Raw genomic sequence first — 25449 nt, forward strand, 5'->3', positions numbered from 1 at the left:
CCCCTGAAATGGCGGCTGCCTGACCTCCAAAGTGGGACAGTGGGATGTGAGGTAACTGTGCTGGCGTTGTACACCGTCGCGGTAGGCAGTCGAAGACCGCGGCGCAAAGCTGCATTGGTTAACATTGGACCCTATGGGTCCCAGGAGCCAATGACGATGTACGCCAGCGGTGACGGTAGGCACCGCCACGGACGTGACCGCTGAGGACGTGACCGCCATTTTCTATCTGTTCAATTACTCGATACCTGATCTTCGACAGGAGAGAACCTACACTGCAAGTGCTACTGTGACCTCAGTCTGGAAGAGACAATGGCTCGTGCGTCTGGGGAAAGGGCCCCTGCCTTCACATCGGAGGAGTTGGAGAAGCTCGTTGATGGAGTCCTCCCCCAGTACACGCTACTCTATGGTCCTCCAGACAAACAGGTAAGTACACAGGGAGCATGTCGTATGGGCTATGCCTGTGTGGAGAGGGCTGGATGTAAGAAGGAAGGGGGCGGAGTTCTGCGTGCATGAAAGACGGTGGGTGCATGTGCCACATGGCAAGGGTAGGGATGGGGGCCAATCACTTTGACGGTGCAGTTGGTAATGACTTCTCTTCTTCCCCTGTACATTTCATGTGGGTCAGCGCCCACCAGAAGAAAGATATTTGGCATGCCATCGCCAAGGACGTCCGGACCCTGGGGGTCTACCACAGACGGAGCACCCACTGCCGGAAAAGATGGGAGGACATTCGCCGCTGGAGCAAGAAGACGGCGGAGGCTCAGCTGGGGATGGCCTCCCAACGTGGGAGGGGTGCCCTTCGAACCATGACCCCCCTGATGTGCAGGATCCTGGCGGTGGCCTACCCGGAGTTGAATGGGCGCTTGAGGACATCACAGCAGACACAAGGGGGTGAGTACACTATCATTCAGCTGACTTTGTGCAGTGGAGTTGTCTGGGTGGGGGAGGAGGGCTATGGGTTTCCCTAGGCCAAGGCGAGTTCCGTAGGCTAGGCCCCTCCGTAAGGCATGGCCCTGTGGCCCCCCACCCCACCTCTGTAGAGTGGCAAGTGCAGCTATTCATGCCCCTGTGTCATCTATGTGTGCAGGTGTCGTCCATAGCCTTGTAGGCCATTTCCCAGGAATTCTACTGTAGAGCCCAAGAGTGCGGAGTAGTGCAGGGGGCTTCTGTGTCTGTCTTGTCCGCCAACGGTAGCGGTAATCCATGCACTCAACATGTCTTTCTTCTGTCGCCCCCCTCCCTTTTTGTGGTTACCCTGTTCTTGTGTGCATTAGCATCATCAGGCGGAGGAGCAGTGGCACCGGAGCACAAGGGAGCTGCATCCCACATGGCCATGGAGGGCCACACTACGGACTCAGAATTCACCAGTGGGACGGAGGGCGAGGGGAGCTCCATGGCGGGGACAGGAGGTGACACCAGCGACACGGATTCGTCCTCTGATGGGAGCTCCCTTGTGGTGGCGGCAACATCTGTGCCCCCCTCATCTACAGGTACAGCCACCACCCCCCCTACCAGCACCGCCCTCCCAGCAGCCCGTCTGTCAGAGCCCAGCTCACCTGAGTTCTTGTTCAGTTCTGATGGAGGTTGAAGACAATCCGACCCCACCCTGAAACTGCTTGTTCCAGCACACTAGTTTTTAAAACAGTGCACTAAGAACAGAAGCTCAAGGGAAGGGGGGAAGTGGATAAAATAAAAATAAAAGAGAGACAACACCGTTCTTGCGTTTCCACTGTTGAAGTGCTGCACAAATCTGCGGCCCTTTCTGACTTCTGTAGAAACTGGTGCCTAATGAAACATAAACAAAGAACAGATAAGTGCAACCTATTCCTAAATGGGTTCCTAACTATCCCTTTATTTATTAGAAATTCTCTTCTAAAAGTACCTCTTGGATCCTGGTCTCTAGTTTCCAGGTTTGGAATGTGTTACTGCTCTGGGATGTGTTTTCTATTACTGTAAAGCTTCTAAAACATTAAACAAATACCGTTATCAGAATTACCAATATCAAACATTCATCATAATATAACTAAAGCCTAAATTCCCAATAGCAGACTCACTTTTCGCATATTTCCAGAATCTTTTATAAAACAAAATACTGTACTTTTACATCAAAATACAGCATGTAATTTGTGCAAGTCCTTGATTTACTGTTTGCCTTGCTGTCAATGGTTTCCACTGTTCGATTCCCAAAAGTTCCATGAAAAAAAAAAACAATGTCCGCTTCACAAAGTCCTGCAAAATACTCCTATAACAAAGAGCCTGAATCACAATGCTCGTGGAAGGCACTTCGCCTCAAACTGTCTATACACGAATCCAGAAATTGCCGTCAAAGCTCCCTCAGGTAATAAAAAGTTTTGCACTTACTTGTTGCTGGCAAGAGATACTGATCAGTCTAACCTTGTCTTCTTTCGCTTTTGCAGGTTACTCATAGGAGAGAGGTTGAGGCAAGGAGGAACCGGAAACCAGAAGAAGGAAGAGCCAGCAGCTGCGCCCATTGAAGTCAAAGAAAGTCTGTAAAGAGCAGGAGTGCCAGTGCCGAGGGATCTGTTCTCAGGTAAGCGGGAGGTAGACGAGCACAAGCACTGGGTGAGGCTCGGGGATGCCTTTTATAGACAGGGTTGGGTGTGGTTCGAAGAGCTGGGTGTGGTTTGAAGGGCTGGGTGTGGTCCTCACATGCTGCACATGTTCTTGGAAGGTGTGCAGAGCTGGGTGTGGTTTGAAGAGCTGGGTGTGGTCCTCACATGCTGCACATGTTCTTGAAAGGTGTGCAGAGTTTCAGTTATTGTGCAAATGAGTTGGATTAACACATCGTCTAGGGAGGAGTGTTGTAAAGAAGCCTTGGTAAAAGCAAGGCCCAATGTGTAAACAAAACAGCACATTAAACAACATACACAGAAGCCTAGGGGGGGAGGGGAGGTGAGATAACAAGAAAGGCTTTCAATAGTAAGTTTAAAAGGGAGCTATTACAGAACCCACTAGTGCAGTGAGAGGGGACATGCTCTTTGCTGTGTACAAACCCTAACAGTTGCCCCCCTCAAAGGCCCTCCTACAGGACGGGGTTTTCCTGGATTTTTTAAATAAAACCGTCTAATCAGCTGTGGGGCATGTACATATGATGCTGGTTCCCATGAATTCTCAGATTCATCATATCCTTTCCATTCTACTAAATAAAACAGACGTCCACTAATTCTTTTTGAGTCTTTTATGCTTTTCACTTCATATTCCAGATTTCCCTTAATTGGTATGGGTGGAGGTGGTGGTTCAGGTCGGGTTTTTGAGTTGTACGGCTTAAGCAAGGACACATGGAATGTAGTATGTACTGGATATTCTTTTGGTAAATCTAATTTTACTGTTACCGGGTTTACTATGGCAGTTATACTAAAGGGTCCAATGAAACGTGGTTGCAGCTTTCGGGATCCCTCTATGTTTAGGTTTTTTTGTGGAGAGCCATACCTTGTCACCAATTTTATACATTGGGGCCTCAGACCTGTGTTTGTCTGCTTGTCTTTTCATGCTTTCCTTGTACTTTAATAAATGTTTCCTGGCTTTGTCTTGTATGTCACCTAACCTTGTTAGTCTATCCGTTACTGTAGGCAACAGGGAATCTTCTAACAAAATGGGTATAGCTCTTGGATGATACCCCTGCAAGAAATAGAATGGTGAGCAAAGTAGAGCTGAATGCTCAGTATTATTATAAACAAACTCTGCTACAGGAAGAGCTTCCAACCATTCACTAGAATAATCAGCCAATAAACAACGTAGCGTTTGAAGTAAGGTTTGGTTCAGTCGTTCAGTCTGTCCATCTGTCTCTGGGTGGAAAGCAGTGGATAAGGCCACATCTATTTTCAGTTTTTCACATAATTTTTTCCAAAATCTGGAGTTGAACTGGCTCCCTCGGTCTGACACCACTTTGCTTGGCAAACCATGTAAACGCACAATTTCCCTTATAAAAATATCGGCAAATTCTGCCGCCGTGGGTAATTTCCGTAATGGTACAAAATGTGCCATTTTAGATAAAAAATCCACTATAACCAACACTGTTGTGAAGGATTTTACAGGTGGTAAACCTACAATAAAGTCTACGCTCACAGTGTGCCAAGGTTGTTTGGGTGTTGGCATTGGTATTAACAAGCCGTCAGGAGCCTTATGAGAAGATTTATGTCTTGCACAAATTGGACAGGTAGTGACAAATTGCTTAATGTCCTTTCTTATAGTGTCCCACCAAAAGTGTTTTTGCACATTTTCCAGGGTTTTTACCCAACCAGGACGACCTGCCAACGGTGAGGCGTGATGCCAAATTATCACCTGTGTTTGTAATTCAGAGGTGGGCACTAACAGCATGTTGTCGTGATACAATAAACCTCGTTGTATTGTGTTATGGGAATCCTTTAACCAATCCTGAGGTGCTATTTGCATGTGTGCATTATATAGGTCTGTGATGAAATCCTTCTGTTGTACTGGTGCCAACAACTTTTGGGGAGGAATAATGGGTTCTCCTATTTTATCTTGTTTCATGTCTGAGGTATGTCCGTATCTAGATAACACATCAGATTGAATTTGTTGTGCACCTGGTCTATAGGTTATAACAAAGTCAAATGTGCTAAAAAAAATTAACCAGCGCATCTGACGTGGTGTTAGTGCTTTAAGTGATCCAAAAAACTGTAGGTTCTTATGGTCAGAAAAGATTGTAACTGGGTACTTGGCTCCCATTAAATGGTGCCTCCATTCTGAAAAGGCTACTTTGATAGCTAGTAGTTCCCTTTCAGCCACAGTGTAATTTTGTTCAGCTGGCAATAACTTTTTGGAATAGAAGGCTATAGGATGTAACTGGCCATCTACTGCATCTCGTTGAGAGAGAACTCCTCCTAAAGCTACTTGTGAAGCATCCGCTTCAACAAAAAAGGGCAAGTCAGGATCAGGATGTTTCAGAATTGGGGCTGAAGTGAACTTTTGTTTTAGGAGTTGAAAGGCGTGTGCCGCCTCATCAATCCAAAGAAATCGTTGCCCTTTCCGCAACAAGGTAGTTATTGGGGCCGCAATGTCTGCAAAATGTGCAATAAACCTCCTATAAAAATTGGCGAAACCCAGAAATTTCTGAATATCTTTTACAGAGGATGGTTCTGGCCAATCAGCAATAGCACTGATTTTCTTTACATCCATAGTTATTCCTTGAGGTGACAGGCAGTATCCTAAAAAGTCCACCTTGTTGACATTAAAAGTACACTTTTCTAACTTAGCAAAAAGATGATTTTCTTTTAACTTTGATAATACTGCACGAACATGTTGGGTATGTTCTTCTGAGTTCTTAGAGTAAATGAGGATGTCGTCTATGTATACTATGACACAAACGTCCAGGAATTCGTGTAGGACCTCATTTATAAAGAACTGAAAGGCCGCAGGGGCATTACATAACCCAAAGGGCATTACTGTGTACTCAAATAAACCAAACTTTGTCTTGAAAGCTGTCTTCCACTCATCCCCCTCTTTTACTCGGACCAGGTGGTAAGCTCCCCGCAGATCTAGTTTAGTGTATACAGTAGAATGTCTTAATTGATCCAACAACACAGGTATTAGAGGAAGAGGATATTTATTCTTTATTGTAGCCTTATTTAGTCCTCTATAATCGATACACGCGCGCAGGGATTTATCCGGCTTTGGGATAAAAAAGAGTGGAGATGATACTGGAGATGTGGAATGACGGATGAACCCAGACTGTAGTAGGTCATCTAGGTAGGTTCTTAAGTATTTGGTTTCTTCGTCAGTCAAAGCATATACTCTGTTATTAGGTAAAGGGGCCCCTGGGATAAGATCTATACGGCAGTCATAAGACCGATGTGGGGGCAGCACACTAGCCTTTACTGGATCAAAGACGTCTTTAAAGTCAGAATATTCAGGAGGGAGACTTGGTTCATCTTGTGTAACACTAGCACAGTGTAATACTGTGCTCTGTTCTGTACCTGCTTCTTGATAGCAATTGGTTCTACAGAAAGAGGAATCCAAAGTAACAGTTCTATTCACCCAATCAATTTTTGGGTTATGAGTTGTTAACCAGGGTACCCCGAGAATCAAACCAAAATTAGGAGTATCTATCAGATCAAAACTAATCACCTCTGTGTGCCCGTTCTGACAGACCATAACAAGTGGACTTGTTTGTTTTGTGATTAATCCAGAGGTCAATTCTGACCCATCCACTGCACATACTGCTTCTGGACAAGGCTTTAGGCACATAGGAAGTCCTAAGATTTCAGCTAACTTATTATCCACAAAATTTCCTGTCGCGCCTGAGTCCAGTAGGACAGGGAGAGAATGCCTCACTTGGGTAGTAACAATTAAAACGACCTGAATTAAGAAATGTCTAGGTATGTGCGGTACCCTGAAGGCTGCAGCATTGGAGGTTTGATTAAGATGTTTTCTCGAACAAGTAACCTCTCCCCTTGTCGAGCTTAATTGTTTCCCGATTCAGTTGAGGAGGTGGAGGAAACAGCACCCTTTTGTGGAGTTTTAGGCTTTACTGGACATTCTCTGGCAAAGTGACCTGCCCTGCCACAATATAAACATAATTGAAATTTTCTCCTTCTTTCTTTTTCCTCTGATGTGAGTGGACCTCTGAGTGTCCCTATTTGCATAGGCTCTGGTTCAGGGAGTTTATTATCTGTGTCTTTCTTCTTGTGTCTAATAAAAGTTAACCGTGATTCCAGTTTGTATTTATCTCTCTTTCTTTCTCCTAGTCTATGTTCTAATTTCACAACTAAATCTACAAAGTCCGAATAGTCTTTTGGCAAATCAACGATATGAGCCAGCGTGTCTTTTAACTCGTCTCTCAAACCTTTATAAAAAAGGGAGACACACTTTTCTTCTGGCCACTGTGTCTCGGTGAGTAAACGATTAAAACTATTGAGATAGGTCAATAAATCCTTGTTACCTTGTTTAAGATTTAAAAGCTCATTATCACTTGCCTGCATGAAAGTGTGTTTTGCAAAAAGGCTGGTCATGGTACGTTTAAATTGATTCCAATTATGGAGGATGGGATCATCTCTATCCACGAAAGGAATTGACCAATTGGCTGCTGTGCCACCCAAATAAGACAAGACGAATGCCACTTTCGTATCATCAGTAGGGAACTGTTGTGGCTTACAAATTAAGTGTAATTGACATTGATTGATAAAAACATGGAATTTGTTACTATCTCCATGAAAACGTTCAGGTGCTGCTAAGGGCACAACATTAGGAACATTGACAGTAACCTCAACTGGGGAAGGCAAAGTTGTATGTTTTGATGGCGCCCCTGTCTCTGAGGAGGTTTTAAACAAAGGCGTAGAAGCTGTGTTCCACTGAGATCCCCTAAATTTATACCTGCTTAAATCCTGTTTTAAAGAGGTATTCTCCATCTTTAATCTCTCTATTTCCTCTTGCATATCTTGCAAGATGCCAGACACTGATTCATTATGAGCCAAGTCCTCATTTAGGGCCTGCGCCATATCCGTGACGTCAATGCCCTCTATTTCTTCCCCGGTATTCATCGTCCACCAGAACTGAAATTTTTTAAGGCTTGTGCTTCTGTCAGAGCCCAGCTCACCTGAGTTCTTGTTCAGTTCTGATGGAGGTTGAAGACAATCCGACCCCACCCTGAAACTGCTTGTTCCAGCACACTAGTTTTTAAAACAGTGCACTAAGAACAGAAGCTCAAGGGAAGGGGGGAAGTGGATAAAATAAAAAAAAAAGAGAGACAACACCGTTCTTGCGTTTCCACTGTTGAAGTGCTGCACAAATCTGCGGCCCTTTCTGACTTCTGTAGAAACTGGTGCCTAATGAAACATAAACAAAGAACAGATAAGTGCAACCTATTCCTAAATGGGTTCCTAACTATCCCTTTATTTATTAGAAATTCTCTTCTAAAAGTACCTCTTGGATCCTGGTCTCTAGTTTCCAGGTTTGGAATGTGTTACTGCTCTGGGATGTGTTTTCTATTACTGTAAAGCTTCTAAAACATTAAACAAATACCGTTATCAGAATTACCAATATCAAACATTCATCATAATATAACTAAAGCCTAAATTCCCAATAGCAGACTCACTTTTCGCATATTTCCAGAATCTTTTATAAAACAAAATACTGTACTTTTACATCAAAATACAGCATGTAATTTGTGCAAGTCCTTGATTTACTGTTTGCCTTGCTGTCAATGGTTTCCACTGTTCGATTCCCAAAAGTTCCATGAAAAAAAAAACAATGTCCGCTTCACAAAGTCCTGCAAAATACTCCTGTAACAAAGAGCCTGAATCACAATGCTCGTGGAAGGCACTTCGCCTCAAACTGTCTATACACGAATCCAGAAATTGCCGTCAAAGCTCCCTCAGGTAATAAAAAGTTTTGCACTTACTTGTTGCTGGCAAGAGATAATGATCAGTCTAACCTTGTCTTCTTTCGCTTTTGCAGGTTACTCGTAGGAGAGAGGCTGAGGCAAGGAGGAACCGGAAACCAGAAGAAGGAAGAGCCAGCAGCTGCGCCCATTGAAGTCAAAGAAAGTCTGTAAAGAGCAGGAGTGCCAGCGCCGAGGGATCTGTTCTCAGGTAAGCGGGAGGTAGACGAGCACAAGCACTGGGTGAGGCTCGGGGATGCCTTTTATAGACAGGGCTGGGTGTGGTTCGAAGAGCTGGGTGTGGTTTGAAGGGCTGGGTGTGGTCCTCACATGCTGCACATGTTCTTGGAAGGTGTGCAGAGCTGGGTGTGGTTTGAAGAGCTGGGTGTGGTCCTCACATGCTGCACATGTTCTTGAAAGGTGTGCAGAGTTTCAGTTATTATGCAAATGAGTTGGATTAACACATGGTCTAGGGAGGAGTGTTGTAAAGAAGCCTTGGTAAAAGCAAGGCCCATTGTGTAAACAAAACAGCACATTAAACAACATACACAGAAGCCTAGGGGGGGAGGGGAGGTGAGATAACAAGAAAGGCTTTCAATAGTAAGTTTAAAAGGGAGCTATTACAGAACCCACTAGTGCAGTGAGAGGGGACATGCTCTTTGCTGTGTACAAACCCTAACAGTTGCCCCCCTCAAAGGCCCTCCTACAGGACGGGGTTTTCCTGGATTTTTTAAATAAAACCGTCTAATCAGCTGTGGGGCATGTACATATGATGCTGGTTCCCATGAATTCTCAGATTCATCATATCCTTTCCATTCTACTAAATAAAACAGACGTCCACTAATTCTTTTTGAGTCTTTTATGCTTTTCACTTCATATTCCAGATTTCCCTTAATTGGTATGGGTGGAGGTGGTGGTTCAGGTCGGGTTTTTGAGTTGTACGGCTTAAGCAAGGACACATGGAATGTAGTATGTACTGGATATTCTTTTGGTAAATCTAATTTTACTGTTACCGGGTTTACTATGGCAGTTATACTAAAGGGTCCAATGAAACGTGGTTGCAGCTTTCGGGATCCCTCTATGTTTAGGTTTTTTTGTGGAGAGCCATACCTTGTCACCAATTTTATACATTGGGGCCTCAGACCTGTGTTTGTCTGCTTGTCTTTTCATGCTTTCCTTGTACTTTAATAAATGTTTCCTGGCTTTGTCTTGTATGTCACCTAACCTTGTTAGTCTATCCGTTACTGTAGGCAACAGGGAATCTTCTAACAAAATGGGTATAGCTCTTGGATGATACCCCTGCAAGAAATAGAATGGTGAGCAAAGTAGAGCTGAATGCTCAGTATTATTATAAACAAACTCTGCTACAGGAAGAGCTTCCAACCATTCACTAGAATAATCAGCCAATAAACAACGTAGCGTTTGAAGTAAGGTTTGGTTCAGTCGTTCAGTCTGTCCATCTGTCTCTGGGTGGAAAGCAGTGGATAAGGCCACATCTATTTTCAGTTTTTCACATAATTTTTTCCAAAATCTGGAGTTGAACTGGCTCCCTCGGTCTGACACCACTTTGCTTGGCAAACCATGTAAACGCACAATTTCCCTTATAAAAATATCGGCAAATTCTGCCGCCGTGGGTAATTTCCGTAATGGTACAAAATGTGCCATTTTAGATAAAAAATCCACTATAACCAACACTGTTGTGAAGGATTTTACAGGTGGTAAACCTACAATAAAGTCTACGCTCACAGTGTGCCAAGGTTGTTTGGGTGTTGGCATTGGTATTAACAAGCCGTCAGGAGCCTTATGAGAAGATTTATGTCTTGCACAAATTGGACAGGTAGTGACAAATTGCTTAATGTCCTTTCTTATAGTGTCCCACCAAAAGTGTTTTTGCACATTTTCCAGGGTTTTTACCCAACCAGGACGACCTGCCAACGGTGAGGCGTGATGCCAAATTATCACCTGTGTTTGTAATTCAGAGGTGGGCACTAACAGCATGTTGTCGTGATACAATAAACCTCGTTGTATTGTGTTATGGGAATCCTTTAACCAATCCTGAGGTGCTATTTGCATGTGTGCATTATATAGGTCTGTGATGAAATCCTTCTGTTGTACTGGTGCCAACAACTTTTGGGGAGGAATAATGGGTTCTCCTATTTTATCTTGTTTCATGTCTGAGGTATGTCCGTATCTAGATAACACATCAGATTGAATTTGTTGTGCACCTGGTCTATAGGTTATAACAAAGTCAAATGTGCTAAAAAAAATTAACCAGCGCATCTGACGTGGTGTTAGTGCTTTAAGTGATCCAAAAAACTGTAGGTTCTTATGGTCAGAAAAGATTGTAACTGGGTACTTGGCTCCCATTAAATGGTGCCTCCATTCTGAAAAGGCTACTTTGATAGCTAGTAGTTCCCTTTCAGCCACAGTGTAATTTTGTTCAGCTGGCAATAACTTTTTGGAATAGAAGGCTATAGGATGTAACTGGCCATCTACTGCATCTCGTTGAGAGAGAACTCCTCCTAAAGCTACTTGTGAAGCATCCGCTTCAACAAAAAAGGGCAAGTCAGGATCAGGATGTTTCAGAATTGGGGCTGAAGTGAACTTTTGTTTTAGGAGTTGAAAGGCGTGTGCCGCCTCATCAATCCAAAGAAATCGTTGCCCTTTCCGCAACAAGGTAGTTATTGGGGCCGCAATGTCTGCAAAATGTGCAATAAACCTCCTATAAAAATTGGCGAAACCCAGAAATTTCTGAATATCTTTTACAGAGGATGGTTCTGGCCAATCAGCAATAGCACTGATTTTCTTTACATCCATAGTTATTCCTTGAGGTGACAGGCAGTATCCTAAAAAGTCCACCTTGTTGACATTAAAAGTACACTTTTCTAACTTAGCAAAAAGATGATTTTCTTTTAACTTTGATAATACTGCACGAACATGTTGGGTATGTTCTTCTGAGTTCTTAGAGTAAATGAGGATGTCGTCTATGTATACTATGACACAAACGTCCAGGAATTCGTGTAGGACCTCATTTATAAAGAACTGAAAGGCCGCAGGGGCATTACATAACCCAAAGGGCATTACTGTGTACTCAAATAAACCAAACTTTGTCTTGAAAGCTGTCTTCCACTCATCCCCCTCTTTTACTCGGACCAGGTGGTAAGCTCCCCGCAGATCTAGTTTAGTGTATACAGTAGAATGTCTTAATTGATCCAACAACACAGGTATTAGAGGAAGAGGATATTTATTCTTTATTGTAGCCTTATTTAGTCCTCTATAATCGATACACGCGCGCAGGGATTTATCCGGCTTTGGGATAAAAAAGAGTGGAGATGATACTGGAGATGTGGAATGACGGATGAACCCAGACTGTAGTAGGTCATCTAGGTAGGTTCTTAAGTATTTGGTTTCTTCGTCAGTCAAAGCATATACTCTGTTATTAGGTAAAGGGGCCCCTGGGATAAGATCTATACGGCAGTCATAAGACCGATGTGGGGGCAGCACACTAGCCTTTACTGGATCAAAGACGTCTTTAAAGTCAGAATATTCAGGAGGGAGACTTGGTTCATCTTGTGTAACACTAGCACAGTGTAATACTGTGCTCTGTTCTGTACCTGCTTCTTGATAGCAATTGGTTCTACAGAAAGAGGAATCCAAAGTAACAGTTCTATTCACCCAATCAATTTTTGGGTTATGAGTTGTTAACCAGGGTACCCCGAGAATCAAACCAAAATTAGGAGTATCTATCAGATCAAAACTAATCACCTCTGTGTGCCCGTTCTGACAGACCATAACAAGTGGACTTGTTTGTTTTGTGATTAATCCAGAGGTCAATTCTGACCCATCCACTGCACATACTGCTTCTGGACAAGGCTTTAGGCACATAGGAAGTCCTAAGATTTCAGCTAACTTATTATCCACAAAATTTCCTGTCGCGCCTGAGTCCAGTAGGACAGGGAGAGAATGCCTCACTTGGGTAGTAACAATTAAAACGACCTGAATTAAGAAATGTCTAGGTATGTGCGGTACCCTGAAGGCTGCAGCATTGGAGGTTTGATTAAGATGTTTTCTCGAACAAGTAACCTCTCCCCTTGTCGAGCTTAATTGTTTCCCGATTCAGTTGAGGAGGTGGAGGAAACAGCACCCTTTTGTGGAGTTTTAGGCTTTACTGGACATTCTCTGGCAAAGTGACCTGCCCTGCCACAATATAAACATAATTGAAATTTTCTCCTTCTTTCTTTTTCCTCTGATGTGAGTGGACCTCTGAGTGTCCCTATTTGCATAGGCTCTGGTTCAGGGAGTTTATTATCTGTGTCTTTCTTCTTGTGTCTAATAAAAGTTAACCGTGATTCCAGTTTGTATTTATCTCTCTTTCTTTCTCCTAGTCTATGTTCTAATTTCACAACTAAATCTACAAAGTCCGAATAGTCTTTTGGCAAATCAACGATATGAGCCAGCGTGTCTTTTAACTCGTCTCTCAAACCTTTATAAAAAAGGGAGACACACTTTTCTTCTGGCCACTGTGTCTCGGTGAGTAAACGATTAAAACTATTGAGATAGGTCAATAAATCCTTGTTACCTTGTTTAAGATTTAAAAGCTCATTATCACTTGCCTGCATGAAAGTGTGTTTTGCAAAAAGGCTGGTCATGGTACGTTTAAATTGATTCCAATTATGGAGGATGGGATCATCTCTATCCACGAAAGGAATTGACCAATTGGCTGCTGTGCCACCCAAATAAGACAAGACGAATGCCACTTTCGTATCATCAGTAGGGAACTGTTGTGGCTTACAAATTAAGTGTAATTGACATTGATTGATAAAAACATGGAATTTGTTACTATCTCCATGAAAACGTTCAGGTGCTGCTAAGGGCACAACATTAGGAACATTGACAGTAACCTCAACTGGGGAAGGCAAAGTTGTATGTTTTGATGGCGCCCCTGTCTCTGAGGAGGTTTTAAACAAAGGCGTAGAAGCTGTGTTCCACTGAGATCCCCTAAATTTATACCTGCTTAAATCCTGTTTTAAAGAGGTATTCTCCATCTTTAATCTCTCTATTTCCTCTTGCATATCTTGCAAGATGCCAGACACTGATTCATTATGAGCCAAGTCCTCATTTAGGGCCTGCGCCATATCCGTGACGTCAATGCCCTCTATTTCTTCCCCGGTATTCATCGTCCACCAGAACTGAAATTTTTTAAGGCTTGTGCTTCTGTCAGAGCCCAGCTCACCTGAGTTCTTGTTCAGTTCTGATGGAGGTTGAAGACAATCCGACCCCACCCTGAAACTGCTTGTTCCAGCACACTAGTTTTTAAAACAGTGCACTAAGAACAGAAGCTCAAGGGAAGGGGGGAAGTGGATAAAATAAAAAAAAAAGAGAGACAACACCGTTCTTGCGTTTCCACTGTTGAAGTGCTGCACAAATCTGCGGCCCTTTCTGACTTCTGTAGAAACTGGTGCCTAATGAAACATAAACAAAGAACAGATAAGTGCAACCTATTCCTAAATGGGTTCCTAACTATCCCTTTATTTATTAGAAATTCTCTTCTAAAAGTACCTCTTGGATCCTGGTCTCTAGTTTCCAGGTTTGGAATGTGTTACTGCTCTGGGATGTGTTTTCTATTACTGTAAAGCTTCTAAAACATTAAACAAATACCGTTATCAGAATTACCAATATCAAACATTCATCATAATATAACTAAAGCCTAAATTCCCAATAGCAGACTCACTTTTCGCATATTTCCAGAATCTTTTATAAAACAAAATACTGTACTTTTACATCAAAATACAGCATGTAATTTGTGCAAGTCCTTGATTTACTGTTTGCCTTGCTGTCAATGGTTTCCACTGTTCGATTCCCAAAAGTTCCATGAAAAAAAAAACAATGTCCGCTTCACAAAGTCCTGCAAAATACTCCTGTAACAAAGAGCCTGAATCACAATGCTCGTGGAAGGCACTTCGCCTCAAACTGTCTATACACGAATCCAGAAATTGCCGTCAAAGCTCCCTCAGGTAATAAAAAGTTTTGCACTTACTTGTTGCTGGCAAGAGATAATGATCAGTCTAACCTTGTCTTCTTTCGCTTTTGCAGGTTACTCGTAGGAGAGAGGCTGAGGCAAGGAGGAACCGGAAACCAGAAGAAGGAAGAGCCAGCAGCTGCGCCCATTGAAGTCAAAGAAAGTCTGTAAAGAGCAGGAGTGCCAGCGCCGAGGGATCTGTTCTCAGGTAAGCGGGAGGTAGACGAGCACAAGCACTGGGTGAGGCTCGGGGATGCCTTTTATAGACAGGGCTGGGTGTGGTTCGAAGAGCTGGGTGTGGTTTGAAGGGCTGGGTGTGGTCCTCACATGCTGCACATGTTCTTGGAAGGTGTGCAGAGCTGGGTGTGGTTTGAAGAGCTGGGTGTGGTCCTCACATGCTGCACATGTTCTTGAAAGGTGTGCAGAGTTTCAGTTATTATGCAAATGAGTTGGATTAACACATGGTCTAGGGAGGAGTGTTGTAAAGAAGCCTTGGTAAAAGCAAGGCCCATTGTGTAAACAAAACAGCACATTAAACAACATACACAGAAGCCTAGGGGGGGAGGGGAGGTGAGATAACAAGAAAGGCTTTCAATAGTAAGTTTAAAAGGGAGCTATTACAGAACCCACTAGTGCAGTGAGAGGGGACATGCTCTTTGCTGTGTACAAACCCTAACAGTTGCCCCCCTCAAAGGCCCTCCTACAGGACGGGGTTTTCCTGGATTTTTTAAATAAAACCGTCTAATCAGCTGTGGGGCATGTACATATGATGCTGGTTCCCATGAATTCTCAGATTCATCATATCCTTTCCATTCTACTAAATAAAACAGACGTCCACTAATTCTTTTTGAGTCTTTTATGCTTTTCACTTCATATTCCAGATTTCCCTTAATTGGTATGGGTGGAGGTGGTGGTTCAGGTCGGGTTTTTGAGTTGTACGGCTTAAGCAAGGACACATGGAATGTAGTATGTACTGGATATTCTTTTGGTAAATCTAATTTTACTGTTACCGGGTTTACTATGGCAGTTATACTAAAGGGTCCAATGAAACGTGGTTGCAGCTTTCGGGATCCCTCTATGTTTAGGTTTTTTTGTGGAGAGCCATACCTTGTCACCAATTTTATACATTGGGGCCTCAGACCTGTGTTTGTCTGCTTGTCTTTTCATGCTTTCCTTGTACTTTAATAAATGTTTCCTGGCTTTGTCTTGTATGTCACCTAACCTTGTTAGTCTATCCGTTACTGTAGGCAACAGGGAATCTTCTAACAAAATGGGTATAGCTCTTGGATGATACCCCTGCAAGAAATAGAATGGTGAGCAAAGTAGAGCTGAATGCTCAGTATTATTATAAACAAACTCTGCTACAGGAAGAGCTTCCAACCATTCACTAGAATAATCAGCCAATAAACAACGTAGCGTTTGAAGTAAGGTTTGGTTCAGTCGTTCAGTCTGTCCATCTGTCTCTGGGTGGAAAGCAGTGGATAAGGCCACATCTATTTTCAGTTTTTCACATAATTTTTTCCAAAATCTGGAGTTGAACTGGCTCCCTCGGTCTGACACCACTTTGCTTGGCAAACCATGTAAACGCACAATTTCCCTTATAAAAATATCGGCAAATTCTGCCGCCGTGGGTAATTTCCGTAATGGTACAAAATGTGCCATTTTAGATAAAAAATCCACTATAACCAACACTGTTGTGAAGGATTTTACAGGTGGTAAACCTACAATAAAGTCTACGCTCACAGTGTGCCAAGGTTGTTTGGGTGTTGGCATTGGTATTAACAAGCCGTCAGGAGCCTTATGAGAAGATTTATGTCTTGCACAAATTGGACAGGTAGTGACAAATTGCTTAATGTCCTTTCTTATAGTGTCCCACCAAAAGTGTTTTTGCACATTTTCCAGGGTTTTTACCCAACCAGGACGACCTGCCAACGGTGAGGCGTGATGCCAAATTATCACCTGTGTTTGTAATTCAGAGGTGGGCACTAACAGCATGTTGTCGTGATACAATAAACCTCGTTGTATTGTGTTATGGGAATCCTTTAACCAATCCTGAGGTGCTATTTGCATGTGTGCATTATATAGGTCTGTGATGAAATCCTTCTGTTGTACTGGTGCCAACAACTTTTGGGGAGGAATAATGGGTTCTCCTATTTTATCTTGTTTCATGTCTGAGGTATGTCCGTATCTAGATAACACATCAGATTGAATTTGTTGTGCACCTGGTCTATAGGTTATAACAAAGTCAAATGTGCTAAAAAAAATTAACCAGTGCATCTGACGTGGTGTTAGTGCTTTAAGTGATCCAAAAAACTGTAGGTTCTTATGGTCAGAAAAGATTGTAACTGGGTACTTGGCTCCCATTAAATGGTGCCTCCATTCTGAAAAGGCTACTTTGATAGCTAGTAGTTCCCTTTCAGCCACAGTGTAATTTTGTTCAGCTGGCAATAACTTTTTGGAATAGAAGGCTATAGGATGTAACTGGCCATCTACTGCATCTCGTTGAGAGAGAACTCCTCCTAAAGCTAATTGTGAAGCATCCGCTTCAACAAAAAAGGGCAAGTCAGGATCAGGATGTTTCAGAATTGGGGCTGAAGTGAACTTTTGTTTTAGGAGTTGAAAGGCGTGTGCCGCCTCATCAATCCAAAGAAATCGTTGCCCTTTCCGCAACAAGGTAGTTATTGGGGCCGCAATGTCTGCAAAATGTGCAATAAACCTCCTATAAAAATTGGCGAAACCCAGAAATTTCTGAATATCTTTTACAGAGGATGGTTCTGGCCAATCAGCAATAGCACTGATTTTCTTTACATCCATAGTTATTCCTTGAGGTGACAGGCAGTATCCTAAAAAGTCCACCTTGTTGACATTAAAAGTACACTTTTCTAACTTAGCAAAAAGATGATTTTCTTTTAACTTTGATAATACTGCACGAACATGTTGGGTATGTTCTTCTGAGTTCTTAGAGTAAATGAGGATGTCGTCTATGTATACTATGACACAAACGTCCAGGAATTCGTGTAGGACCTCATTTATAAAGAACTGAAAGGCCGCAGGGGCATTACATAACCCAAAGGGCATTACTGTGTACTCAAATAAACCAAACTTTGTCTTGAAAGCTGTCTTCCACTCATCCCCCTCTTTTACTCGGACCAGGTGGTAAGCTCCCCGCAGATCTAGTTTAGTGTATACAGTAGAATGTCTTAATTGATCCAACAACACAGGTATTAGAGGAAGAGGATATTTATTCTTTATTGTAGCCTTATTTAGTCCTCTATAATCGATACACGCGCGCAGGGATTTATCCGGCTTTGGGATAAAAAAGAGTGGAGATGATACTGGAGATGTGGAATGACGGATGAACCCAGACTGTAGTAGGTCATCTAGGTAGGTTCTTAAGTATTTGGTTTCTTCGTCAGTCAAAGCATATACTCTGTTATTAGGTAAAGGGGCCCCTGGGATAAGATCTATACGTCAGTCATAAGACCGATGTGGGGGCAGCACACTAGCCTTTACTGGATCAAAGACGTCTTTAAAGTCAGAATATTCAGGAGGGAGACTTGGTTCATCTTGTGTAACACTAGCACAGTGTAATACTGTGCTCTGTTCTGTACCTGCTTCTTGATAGCAATTGGTTCTACAGAAAGAGGAATCCAAAGTAACAGTTCTATTCACCCAATCAATTTTTGGGTTATGAGTTGTTAACCAGGGTACCCCGAGAATCAAACCAAAATTAGGAGTATCTATCAGATCAAAACTAATCACCTCTGTGTGCCCGTTCTGACAGACCATAACAAGTGGACTTGTTTGTTTTGTGATTAATCCAGAGGTCAATTCTGACCCATCCACTGCACATACTGCTTCTGGACAAGGCTTTAGGCACATAGGAAGTCCTAAGATTTCAGCTAACTTATTATCCACAAAATTTCCTGTCGCGCCTGAGTCCAGTAGGACAGGGAGAGAATGCCTCACTTGGGTAGTAACAATTAAAACGACCTGAATTATGAAATGTCTAGGTATGTGCGGTACCCTGAAGGCTGCAGCATTGGAGGTTTGATTAAGATGTTTTCTCGAACAAGTAACCTCTCCCCTTGTCGAGCTTAATTGTTTCCCGATTCAGTTGAGGAGGTGGAGGAAACAGCACCCTTTTGTGGAGTTTTAGGCTTTACTGGACATTCTCTGGCAAAGTGACCTGCCCTGCCACAATATAAACATAATTGAAATTTTCTCCTTCTTTCTTTTTCCTCTGATGTGAGTGGACCTCTGAGTGTCCCTATTTGCATAGGCTCTGGTTCAGGGAGTTTATTATCTGTGTCTTTCTTCTTGTGTCTAATAAAAGTTAACCGTGATTCCAGTTTGTATTTATCTCTCTTTCTTTCTCCTAGTCTATGTTCTAATTTCACAACTAAATCTACAAAGTCCGAATAGTCTTTTGGCAAATCAACGATATGAGCCAGCGTGTCTTTTAACTCGTCTCTCAAACCTTTATAAAAAAGGGAGACACGCTTTTCTTCTGGCCACTGTGTCTCGGTGAGTAAACGATTAAAACTATTGAGATAGGTCAATAAATCCTTGTTACCTTGTTTAAGATTTAAAAGCTCATTATCACTTGCCTGCATGAAAGTGTGTTTTGCAAAAAGGCTGGTCATGGTACGTTTAAATTGATTCCAATTATGGAGGATGGGATCATCTCTATCCACGAAAGGAATTGACCAATTGGCTGCTGTGCCACCCAAATAAGACAAGACGAATGCCACTTTCGTATCATCAGTAGGGAACTGTTGTGGCTTACAAATTAAGTGTAATTGACATTGATTGATAAAAACATGGAATTTGTTACTATCTCCATGAAAACGTTCAGGTGCTGCTAAGGGCACAACATTAGGAACATTGACAGTAACCTCAACTGGGGAAGGCAAAGTTGTATGTTTTGATGGCGCCCCTGTCTCTGAGGAGGTTTTAAACAAAGGCGTAGAAGCTGTGTTCCACTGAGATCCCCTAAATTTATACCTGCTTAAATCCTGTTTTAAAGAGGTATTCTCCATCTTTAATCTCTCTATTTCCTCTTGCATATCTTGCAAGATGCCAGACACTGATTCATTATGAGCCAAGTCCTCATTTAGGGCCTGCGCCATATCCGTGACGTCAATGCCCTCTATTTCTTCCCCGGTATTCATCGTCCACCAGAACTGAAATTTTTTAAGGCTTGTGCTTCTGTCAGAGCCCAGCTCACCTGAGTTCTTGTTCAGTTCTGATGGAGGTTGAAGACAATCCGACCCCACCCTGAAACTGCTTGTTCCAGCACACTAGTTTTTAAAACAGTGCACTAAGAACAGAAGCTCAAGGGAAGGGGGGAAGTGGATAAAATAAAAAAAAAGAGAGACAACACCGTTCTTGCGTTTCCACTGTTGAAGTGCTGCACAAATCTGCGGCCCTTTCTGACTTCTGTAGAAACTGGTGCCTAATGAAACATAAACAAAGAACAGATAAGTGCAACCTATTCCTAAATGGGTTCCTAACTATCCCTTTATTTATTAGAAATTCTCTTCTAAAAGTACCTCTTGGATCCTGGTCTCTAGTTTCCAGGTTTGGAATGTGTTACTGCTCTGGGATGTGTTTTCTATTACTGTAAAGCTTCTAAAACATTAAACAAATACCGTTATCAGAATTACCAATATCAAACATTCATCATAATATAACTAAAGCCTAAATTCCCAATAGCAGACTCACTTTTCGCATATTTCCAGAATCTTTTATAAAACAAAATACTGTACTTTTACATCAAAATACAGCATGTAATTTTTGCAAGTCCTTGATTTACTGTTTGCCTTGCTGTCAATGGTTTCCACTGTTCGATTCCCAAAAGTTCCATGAAAAAAAAAACAATGTCCGCTTCACAAAGTCCTGCAAAATACTCCTGTAACAAAGAGCCTGAATCACAATGCTCGTGGAAGGCACTTCGCCTCAAACTGTCTATACACGAATCCAGAAATTGCCGTCAAAGCTCCCTCAGGTAATAAAAAGTTTTGCACTTACTTGTTGCTGGCAAGAGATAATGATCAGTCTAACCTTGTCTTCTTTCGCTTTTGCAGGTTACTCGTAGGAGAGAGGCTGAGGCAAGGAGGAACCGGAAACCAGAAGAAGGAAGAGCCAGCAGCTGCGCCCATTGAAGTCAAAGAAAGTCTGTAAAGAGCAGGAGTGCCAGCGCCGAGGGATCTGTTCTCACGTAAGCGGGAGGTAGACGAGCAAAAGCACTGGGTGAGGCTCGGGGATGCCTTTTATAGACAGGGCTGGGTGTGGTTCGAAGAGCTGGGTGTGGTTTGAAGGGCTGGGTGTGGTCCTCACATGCTGCACATGTTCTTGGAAGGTGTGCAGAGCTGGGTGTGGTTTGAAGAGCTGGGTGTGGTCCTCACATGCTGCACATGTTCTTGAAAGGTGTGCAGAGTTTCAGTTATTATGCAAATGAGTTGGATTAACACATGGTCTAGGGAGGAGTGTTGTAAAGAAGCCTTGGTAAAAGCAAGGCCCATTGTGTAAACAAAACAGCACATTAAACAACATACACAGAAGCCTAGGGGGGGAGGGGAGGTGAGATAACAAGAAAGGCTTTCAATAGTAAGTTTAAAAGGGAGCTATTACAGAACCCACTAGTGCAGTGAGAGGGGACATGCTCTTTGCTGTGTACAAACCCTAACACCGTCAGCCTTCGCCCCGTGCCCGGTCACCCAGGAGGGTAGGCATCACCTTCGCCTCAGGGACCTCAGGTCCTACCCCAGTCACCCCTGCTGCCCTCAGTGAGGAGGCCATTGACCTCCTCAGGTCACTCACTGTTGGGCAGTCTACCATTTTGAATGCCATCCAGGGCGTAGAAAGGCAGTTGCAACAAACGAATGCATTCCTGGCGGGCATTCATTCTGGTCAGACGGCCCTTCACCGAGCCTTTCAAACTCTGGCCTCAACACTGATGGCAGCTATTGTCCCTGTGTCTAGCCTCCCCCCTCCAACTTCTTCCACCCAGACCCAATCCCCTGTACCTCTGCCTATCCCAAGCACACCATCAGACCAGCGTGCACACACCTCACCACACAAGGGAAGCTCAGGCAAACATAAGTACCACACATCCCACAGGCACTCACGCAAGCATCACACACATGCAGACACACCAACATCCACTGCCTCCACTGTGTCCCCCTCCTCATCGTCTCCCTCCTCCCTCCCCCCTCTCAGTCTCATCTACACACACACCTGCATGCACTACCTCTACAGCCACTACGTCCCTCACCAGCACACCCACCAGCACACCCCACTCACGTGCAGTCACCACCCCCACTACCATTCACACGTCCCCTGTGTCCTCTCCCAGTGTGTCTGTGATGCCCCCTCCCAAGATACACAAACGCAGGCACACACCCACCCAACAGCCATCCACCTGACGACAGCCTCCAGCGCATGCACCTTCACCCAAAGTCACCAAACGTACACCTCCTACAACCACCACCTATTCCTCCACTCCCAAACCCCCTCCAGCTACCCGTCCAAGTGTGTCCAAAAAACATTTCCTGTCCAGCCTTGACCTTTTTCCCACACCTCCCTCACCCCGTCCATCTCATAGCTCCTGAAGTACCACTTCAGCCACAACATCTCCGGGACCAGTGGTGCCTGTAGTCACAGGTATGTGGAGTGCACCGGCCACCAGGACAGCCAGTGTGGCACGGAGCCACAGCACAGCCAGTCCCCCCCGTGAAGCATCAGCGGTTGGCCAGTGCCCGGCGGGAGAGGGGGAAGACTCCAGCCACCCAAGCCGCTCCCAGGGGTCCCGGTGGGAGTGTGGACTCAGCTGTGAACCCTCCCAAGGTGGGGAAGGGCCACAAGAAACCCGGCAAGTCTGGGAAGAACAGCACGGCGGAGAAGACCGCCATCATCCCCGCAGCCCAGGAGGGCCCCGCCAGCCCCATCCCAGCTGCCCAGGAGGACCCGCCAGCCCCAGCCCAGCTGCTCAGGAGGGCCCCGCCAGCCCCAGCCCAGCTGCCCAGGAGGGCCCCGCCAGCCCCATCCCAGATGGGCCATGAAGGACCGCCATCCTCAGCCCAGATGGGCCATGAAGGACCGCCAGCCCCAGACCAGCTGGGCCATGAAGGACCGCCAGCACAAGACACGCTGGGCCATGAAGGACCGCCAGAACAAGACCCACTGGGCCATGAAGGACCACCAGCACAAGACCCGCTGGGCAATGAAGGTCCGCCAGCACAAGACCCGCTGGGCCATGAAGGACTGCCAACTCAAGCACAGTTGAACAGGGCACCGACAACTCAAGCACCACTGAACAGGGCAAGCACCGCTGAACAGGGCACAGCCAACTCAAGCACCACTGAATAGGGCACCGCCAACTCAAGCACCACTGAACAGGGCACCGCCAACTCAAGCACCGCTGAACAGGGCACCGCCAATTTAAGCACTGCTGAATAGGGCAAGCACCGCTGAACAGGGCACCGCCAACTCAAGCACCGCTGAACAGGGCAAGCACCGCTGAACAGGGCATCACCAACTCAAGCACTGCTAGCCCATGAGCAGCAGGGGCACTGACGCAACAGGGACCGTCACAGGGTGAGTGATGCACTCTGGGCACCAGTCCCCCTCCAGAACCAGTGGAGACATGCATCCACTACCTCTGTCCTTCACAGGATGAAGCACTCTGGGCATCAGTTCCCCTCCAGAACCAGTGGAGACTGTTATCCACTTGAGAGACTGTGGCTTTGCACTCCCCAGGATAATGCAGTGGGCAAACCACCCACTGTTGAGACTTGAGAGACTGTGGCTTTGCACTCCCCAGGATAATGCAGTGGGCAAACCACCCACTGGAGAGACTTGAGAGACTGTGGCTTTGCAGTCCCCAGGATAAAGCAGTAGGGAAACCACCCACTGGAGAGACTTGAGAGACTGTGGCTTTGCACGCCCCAGGATACAGCAGTGGGCATGGACCCCTCTCGTGCAGCAGTGGCGTTGTGCGTTCATCAGGCTGAGGTGCCCTCCCTCCCCCTGAGGTGCCTGTGTATTTTCGATCTGATGCCCCAGCAGTGTTCTCTCTGTTTCCAGTCAGGTATCATGTGTGGGCTTCGCCCATGCATTTTGGGCCCAGTGGTCCACGGACAATGATTGGTACACTATCCAGACTTGTGTAGTTTGTGTACATATTTGTATATGCTGAATTTTGACCTTTGACTAATGGATTTTTCATGATTACAATCGTTACAATCATTTCCTTTTGTCCTTGTGTTCTACCAGGGCGTGGGGGGGTGTATATGTAATGTTGCTGCATGTATTTGTGTGTATGTTGTTGTGTGTGAGGGTGAGGGTGGGGGTGTTGCGTGTTGCATGTGTGTGTCACTCTCTTTCCTCCCCCCTTCCCCTGTGTTGTAGGTGCAGTGCTCACTGTGGTCGCCGCCGCCGCCGTTCCTACTCCTGGTAGAAGAGGAGGTAAACCAACATAGGTAACACCTGAAGTTCGGGCTCTAAGGCGTCCTGGTTCATCATTGGGTGTCGGGAGGTGAGTGGTTTCCCTTCTGTGTACTGTTTCCGTCGTGCTTTAAATAGCGTTGGTTCCGCCCCGGAAAAGGTGGCAGATAGGCGTTTGAAATACAGTGGGGGGTACATTGTCTTCCATCTGTCTGTTGGCGGTTATCGCCACGGTGTTTGTTTCTACTGACGTGGTGGTCGGAGTGTTAAAGTGGCTGTCTATGTTGGCGGTTTGCTCCACGATCATAATCCCATTTTTTTTCCACCTGCCTGTTTGCGGTATTACCGCCGCTTTAACACCGAGCGACAGGGCTGTAAGAAAGGCTTTGGTGTCCCTTAGCATGATTTCCAGTGGCTAAAAAAAGCGTTCTAACATGATTTCTTTTACGTAAGCGATAATGGTTACAAGTCTATTTCTTAATCAGATTTTCAACTTCAGAAGCAGGAAAATGAACAGTCAATCAACACGAGTTAGGAGCGTTGGTAATCATCTGTAAGGGTATCCAGGCATTGAGAACATAGATGATCAGTAGGTGAAGGGGGAGGTTCCAGGATTTCGCTGTGAGGGAGGAGAAAGAGCGTCCTCAATGTTACTTTGGCAGATGCAGGGGTTGTGTGCAAGGTAGAGTGAAGTGGAGCACATGTGTCTAGAAGGTTGGTGGAAGTTCAGGTGGTGGTTGATATATGCTGATCCTAGATTGTGAAGGGTGTTGTAGGTGCGGAGCACATTCGTAAATTTACATCTCTTCTGAGTGGAGCTTCTTGAGATAGGGGTGGTGTGGGTCCCCTTGGGGAGGTTGAGCATGAGTTTAGCTGCTGAATTCTGTATGTTGGTAATCTCTTCAGGAGGTGCGTGATGATTCCCACGTAGAGTGCATTGCTGTAGTCCACCTGGCTGGTGACTAGGGCTTGAGGTGAGGTTTGTCTGGTGTTGACGGGGAACCATTTGAAGATCTTGTGAAGGGTGAGGAAGCAGGCAGAAGAAACTGCATTGATATGGTTCTGCATGGTGAGCTTGCTGTCCAAGATAATGCGAAGGTTGCAAGTGTGGTCTGTCGGAGTGGGTGCTGGTCCTTGTTTGGTAGGCTACCAGGACAGGAGTCGTTCCACAGAGAGGTGGTGTTCTCAAAGATCAGCACTTCCGTTTTGTCTGTGTTGAGTTTTAGGCGACTGTTAGTCATCCCATTGGCGATGCCCATCATGCACCTGTGAAGTTGGCTTTCGTGGTGTAGCAGTCCTTTGAAAGAATGAGCTGGATGTCGCCTGCATATGATAGGATGTGCATTCAGTGCATTATTTTGATGTTGGCCAAGGGGGTCGTGTAGATGTTGTACAGTGTGGGGCTGAGGGATGAGCCTTGAGAGATGCCAAAGATGATATTCTTGGGTTCCAAGATGGAAGGTGGTAGGGAGACCATCTAGATTCTTCATGTGAGGAAGGGTGCGATGTGATGAAGTCTCTTAATGTGGGTATAGTGGGATATGGTGTTAAATGCTGTTAAGAAGTCAAGGAGGATCAGGGCCGCAATTCTCTCCTGTCGAGGATGGTTCTGATGCCATCAATG

The sequence above is a fragment of the Pleurodeles waltl genome, chromosome 3_1 (assembly GCF_031143425.1).
Source record: "Pleurodeles waltl isolate 20211129_DDA chromosome 3_1, aPleWal1.hap1.20221129, whole genome shotgun sequence".
In the NCBI taxonomy this organism is placed as follows: Eukaryota; Metazoa; Chordata; class Amphibia; order Caudata; family Salamandridae; genus Pleurodeles; species Pleurodeles waltl.